Source organism: Elephantulus edwardii, unplaced genomic scaffold (genome assembly GCF_000299155.1).
Source record: "Elephantulus edwardii isolate Elephantulus edwardi_28Jun2011 unplaced genomic scaffold, EleEdw1.0 scaffold00129, whole genome shotgun sequence".
Classification (NCBI taxonomy): domain Eukaryota; kingdom Metazoa; phylum Chordata; class Mammalia; order Macroscelidea; family Macroscelididae; genus Elephantulus; species Elephantulus edwardii.
This window is the reverse complement of record NW_006399879.1, coordinates 3,020,716-3,027,102: the sequence shown is the minus strand read 5'-3', so window position 1 is coordinate 3,027,102 and position 6,387 is coordinate 3,020,716.

Sequence of the window (6,387 nt, the reverse complement as noted above, 5' to 3'; positions counted from 1 at the left end):
GGTGAGGTCGTGGCCTGGTAGATGGGGGGGCCTGAAAGGAAGTGCACAAGGCTGAGTGGGGTACCCAGCCCTGACGCCTCAGCTCTGCTGGGGAGCAGGATTCCTGGGGCTCGTGGCTGTGGCCGGAGGAGCTGCCGAGGGGCTGTGAGGACTCATCCACTCTGTCCTGTGCCCAGGGAAGCCTCTTATGTCCTCCAGCTTCCAGGCTGAGGTGCACCAGCCTCAGGCTCTGCCCCTGTCCCTGCTGTGATCTGGGGGAGACAAGCCCTCTGTCCCTCGAATCCCCAGAGACTCATGGGGAGGTACCGGTGACACAGTGTGTGCAGTGTCACCAGGAAGGGCATCCGGACCCCTGGCACCGTCACTCTCTTTGAGGGTGCATCAAACATCGGGGAAAGGAGTGGGGTAACCTCTAGGATCCCAGTTAGGAAGGGCCATGGGAGAGCCAGGCTGTGTGAGTCCCCTTTGACTGTCTTCCCAAGAGCATGCACTTCCTAGGCTCTTTAAGAGAAATCAAGGCCTGACACCCCAGACCCTGTGCCCCACAAGGAGCTCTGGTGGCCTTGTGGTAAGAAGCCGCACTGCAAACTCCAAAGCATACAATTCAAATCCACCAGCAACCTCCTCCTGTGCTGGTGGTAGCCTCTGGGAACCCACTGGAGGGTCAGCTATGTGTCGGTTCAGAGTGGACAGCACAGGACACCACCAACCAGCTCCCACATCCACACATGGGGTGTTTTCTCGGCCTCGGGTGGCAGCAGTGGTCCCGAGTATTTGCCTCCCAAGGGAGCTGAGACACTGATTCACACAGGCCGGTGGTGCCCTCTGCAGCGACACGTCGGCTTTGTGGAAGGGAGGCCTCCACGTGCCCTTTACGAAGCAGTTAAGGACTAAAAGGCTATCTGCAACCAGGAGAATTTAAAATAGATGAATGGGACCTTGTAAGAATCAAATCCCTATGCATATCCAAAAACTTCTCCATAAGGTAAAAAGGGAAGGCACAGACTGGGGGGAAAAAATTTGGTAATGACATGTTAGATTAGGGTCTTATATCTAGAATTTATAAAATTATAAAGCTCGAGTACCACAACAAGATAAATAATCCAATTGAAAAAAGGACTGAGAGGCTGGATTATCTCTGCAGATGACTCAGTTCTCTTCCCACAGTCCCCAGGGTGAAACCCCAGCGTGAGCCCTTCTCCCACAGATATAATGACCATGACACGCCTGTCCACAGACACAGGTACCATAGGGCCAGCCCACCTCCTCACATGAGGTCACCCACAGATGTGGTCACCATGGGGCCCTCCACACAGTCCTCCTGTGCCATGGCATTTCCCTGTGCCAGTCCAGCCTCTGCTAAACACATCTCTTCAGCTGATGCTACTTGATAAGGCCACCAACAGTGCCGGGCGTTGCGGGCCGCCATGTTTTAAAATTTGACTTCGCTCTAGCTACTGGCTTTAACCCGTAATGTCACTATACATACTGAAACAACTGCAAAAATGAGTTTTCTCTTATTTTTACCCCTGAGCTCTTAAGTAATTCTTTACGAGAGAAATATATTGAGCTTCAGAGGATGGGACGGCCCCCATGACTCTTTCTTATCAATTCTACCTCTGAATTTTTAATACATTTTCGGAGGGTGGGGTATAGTCCCCATGAAATATTTTTCTTCCCTTAAATTTGCCCTTTAAGGGGTGAGAAGAATCCTCATGAAATTTTTTCTAATTCTGTCCTTAACTTCCAAGGAGTGAAGATTGTCTCATGACCCTGTTTTTAATTTTCCCGAAAGTTTCACTTACCCTGAGCGAATTCCCTTTCGGTTCCTGGTGTCTGCTCAAAAAAAGAGAAAGAAAAAGAAACCACCACCTTATCCAAAGAAAAACCACCACCTTGTCCCTGTTCAGGCACCAGAATGTTTGTCACACTCTCTGTTCTGTATCATTCCTGGTAGTCTGTCTCATTAATAATTATAAAAATATTTTACCCTCGGTCTGCAACATTCTGGCGCCCGAATTCGTAAGAGATTTACGAATAGCATATAAAGAACAAATTCCTATTGAATTTTAGCCAGTATGGACTTTGATGATAAAAATAGTAACTGTTTGTGTTGATCGTTTTGTTTGTTTAAGTTTGTTATTATTGCTTGCTGCCTTATTAGGTTTAATGTAATAATAGTACTTGGAGCTCATACAATTTGATAATTTCAGTGAAATATGAAAAGTAAGAGAATGAAGCTAACTTAAGAGAAAAATCTTGATCTGGAAGATGAAGTAAGCAAAGAATAAGTTATAAAGATTGATAAATAAATTTAAAAGCTACAGCTGAAAAAATTTTAATATGGATAAAAATCTGTGAATTAGTAAAAACTTTTTAAAAATAGACTGCATTTGAAAGATGGCTAGTTTTTCTTTATTTTTGGTAGTCCAGAATGCCAACAATAAAGAGACAAGCAGTCTTTCACAGCTGCATAGATAGATGGAACTAGAAGTTTAGAAGCAGATAAAAGAGAAAATGCAACTTAGTTCTCAGAGTAGATATAAAGAGAAAAGTTATACCCTCTATTGACTACCTGTAAAATCCAAAAGGTCAGACTTTCTTAAGTGCTAAGAAACAAAGCTGTTTTAAAAAGAACTTTAAATTGGCACTAAGGTGTTCACTAAGAGTCAACATTGTTCTTACTTTGTATCAACTGAATCCCTCCCTCCTGACATTAGCATAAAGAGAAACTTGGCCTTATCTGTAAAAGACTTCACCATTATCCCATGTTTTTGTTTTGTACTTCCTTATGATTTTACTTTCTTTACCTTCCTTATGATTCTAAATAAATACTCAGAGAAGCATGGCTTGGGGCCTTCAGTCATGGGAACTGTTGGCCCCCTGTTTTTCACTCTCTGTTCTATATCATTCCTGGTAGTCTGTCTCATTATTAATAATTATAAAAATACTTTACCCTCGTTCTGCAACAGCCCAGCAATTCCACTACTGGGAATATACCCTGAAGAGACCATAGCTGACATCCAAGCAGATATATGCACGCCCATGTTTATTGCAGCTTTGTTCACAATAGCAAGGAGTTGGAAACAACCTAAGTGCCCATCAACAAACGAATGGCTAGAGAAGCTGTGGTATATTCGCACAATGGAATACTATGCTGCATTAAAAAACAAGGAACTCATGCAATATTATTCAAAATGGTTGACTCTGGAGAACATTATGCTGAGTGAAATATCCCAGTCACAAAAGGACAAATATTACATGATGCCACTGTTGTAGAATGGGACTGTCCTTGGGGTTGGGGAGAGACTGAGTAAGATGGGTTCAATAATGTATACTGCACTGAAACAGAGGAGGGAGAAAACGGTTTAAAAGAGAGATGTAACTGGGTATTTCTGTCATCACAGGAGTCTAGAGCGAGGGCTACATGGTGGAGGGGACCTGGGGGAGGGTTTGTAAAACAATGAAAGAATCTTTTACTTTTCCATAATTTTTGACTCATGTACTTATAACTTGTTAGTCAAATTTGTGTCTTCTAGGTTGCAACCCCCCCATGATACATCTTCAAGGATATGAACATGTACGGCCAAGCACAATCAATAAGAGTGCATCTAAATTCCAAAATCAATCTCCATAATAGTCTATGTGTTTCCTACTGCCAAAGGGGCCCTTTAGAGTAGTGAGAGAAGATCTTCACCCTGAAACCCACAGCGTCCCTTTTCAGCAGGAAGTAGCTAAGAGAATACGCCATCCCCTTTTCCTTATGACTCAGGGTGAAGTCTCTCTCAGAGAGGAGTGATAGGGAATGGCAAAGGACACACTGACAAAGAAGATTAATCAGAACTGGCTTTGACAAGCGCTGTGGCATTTGGACAAGAACAAACTGGGAGGAGGGTAGAGAGAATAGTGCAACAATGAATGAATGGAAACCCAAAATCTCTGTAAATGTTTATGAAAATTAATAAAATATAGGAAAAAAAACCAAAAAAAAAACACAAAAGGCTAGGGGATGAAACAAACCACCCAAGCTCAGGTTATGCGCCAGGAGGGCTGGGTGGCTCTGGGACGTCTCCCTGACCCCCAACCCGTCTCCAAGCACGGGGCGTGAGCACCCACAGTTGCTGTGGCAGCGGGTCCAGTCAGACCCTGTCAACAGCTCCCTCGCGGCTCATCTGCATGGGAAGGCAGGAAATGGTGCCCTGGCTGAGATGAGGGGGCAGGGGGAGTAATGGAAATGCTGGGGGGGGGTGTGGGGGGGTGCTGCAAAGACTGCAGGGTATGATGTCAGGCAGGGTCTGAATGACGGTAAGAGGCAGAGGTGGTTTGGGTCTGCAGGCCTGACGCTGCTGAGACCCTGGAAGGAAGTTTCAGTACCTTGAAATTCTGAGCTAGTTAAGACGCTGATTCGGGCGTTTGGATCCGTTTTTGAGGACAAGGATTAGTCAAGACTCTACACAGAGGGTCACCACCTCATCGGCTACAGGAGCCAGGCGGGCGGCTTGGCAGCAGGTGGAGTCTGGGAGCAAATCAATGTGCCTAACCGGAGGGGCTGTCGAGTCAGCCCTTGTAACCAGCTGGAGGTTTTCACTGGCATGAATGGCAGCTGCAGACCACGAGGCCTTTCTTCCAAGTGCAAGTCTTAACCTGGACACTTTCTCACAGAAAGGGCAACACATTGGCGTCCACTGAGAGGTGGGTGGTAAGTGCACAGCCTGGGATTGAACCTAGGAACTCTGCATGGACTGCAAGAGGATTTTACCACTGGATAACTGAGGACACAAAGGCAGCGCAGACCTGTCCCCCACACTTCCCCAGGCTGCACCTCTCCGGGAAAGCAGACTGCCACATCTTTCTTCCTTGGAGGCTGGTGGGTTTGAACGATCACCTTTCCGGTCAGGAGCAGAGTGCTTAAACACTGCACCAGCAGTCTCCTTTATTTCCGAAGCAGTTGTTGTTAGGTGCTACCAAGCCTATTAATGTGCACAGCAACCCTGTGAACCCTGAAAGCTTGCCCTAAACCCTGCACCATCCTCTTCATCTGTCCTGCTCAAGCCCCCTGCTGTATATGGTCACTGTGTCAACCCACCGCATTGAGGCTCTTCCTTTCTTTAGCTGACCCTTTCCAGCAAGACGTCTTTTCCCCAGGACGAGCCCCTTCTGACAACATGACTAACTCGTTTGAGATGAACTTTCACTCTCCATTCCTCTAGGGAGCACTTCCTCCAGGGCACATCTGTTATTCTGGCAGCACTAATCTCCAGTTAATTCCATCAGTTGCTATGCATCTGAGATCTAGACGATGAATAAACGAAGATGACAAAAGAACTGACGCCTGTGAGCTGTGGCGTTGGATAAGGGCACTGAATAGCCCATGGACAGGCAAAGGAGCAAGCGTATGTCGAAGATACAGCCAGTGTTCCCAGGAGGCAAAGATGATGAAACTCCATCTCATACTGTGGGCATGTTGCTAGGAGAGGCTATTCCTTGGAGAGGGACATCATGCTTGGAAAGGTGGAGGGGCAGCGAAGGAGAGGAAGACCCTCAACCAGGTGGACTGACACAGTGACCGCAGCAGTGGGTTCTAGTGTGTCAGGGAGTGTGAGGACGGCCCAGGACAGGGTTCAGGCTGTTCTTAGTCACTACGAGTCCTCCTTGACTCAATGGCATCCAACAACAATAATCTTAGTTATCGGCTGAGTTAATTTTTAAAAATCAGTGAAAAAGAGCCAACCAACGACACAAAAAACGCGAAGCGTGGCAGAGGACCCGTGTGCTGCGTTCACTTTAATCAAGTCACCCTTTGGGCCCTGAGCGCCCCACATTACGATTTCCTTTCCCCATCACCCCTCCTTTTGTTTGCAAAGTGTCAGCTTGCTAAGGGTCCTGGTGTGGCGCCAGGGCCGTCCCGGGAGCCCTGTGCTTGACCCTTTGTCCTGGCCACGATCTGATCTTCGGCCACCTCGGGGCTGCCCGGCTGCCGTGGCCGAGGGAGCGGACGCACGTAGGGGAGTGGGCAGCTAATGCTTTACCCAGTGCACGTTGCGTGACATCTCAGTATCTACGAAGCAGAGACTAAGCATTTATTCAGTGCTTAATGCGGACTAGCCCTTACGCCCGATCTCTGGGCAGCACCTGTGGGGCGTCTCTACTTCGCAAGCCAGACAGGGGCCAGGTCCCACCCAGGTCGGGGCGAGGCGCTCACTTCCGCCCGAGAACCCGGGCCTCCCGCAAGACGCGCAAGTGATGGCCAGCCGGGAGCCCCGCCGGCGACGGCCCGCAGTGCGGCCGGGGACCAGACTACCTGGGCGAGAGCCGCCGCGGCGACTCCTCCGCGCGTCTCCGCTGCGGACGGACCCCGGGGCCCGCGAGGCCGGCGACCGGAAGCTC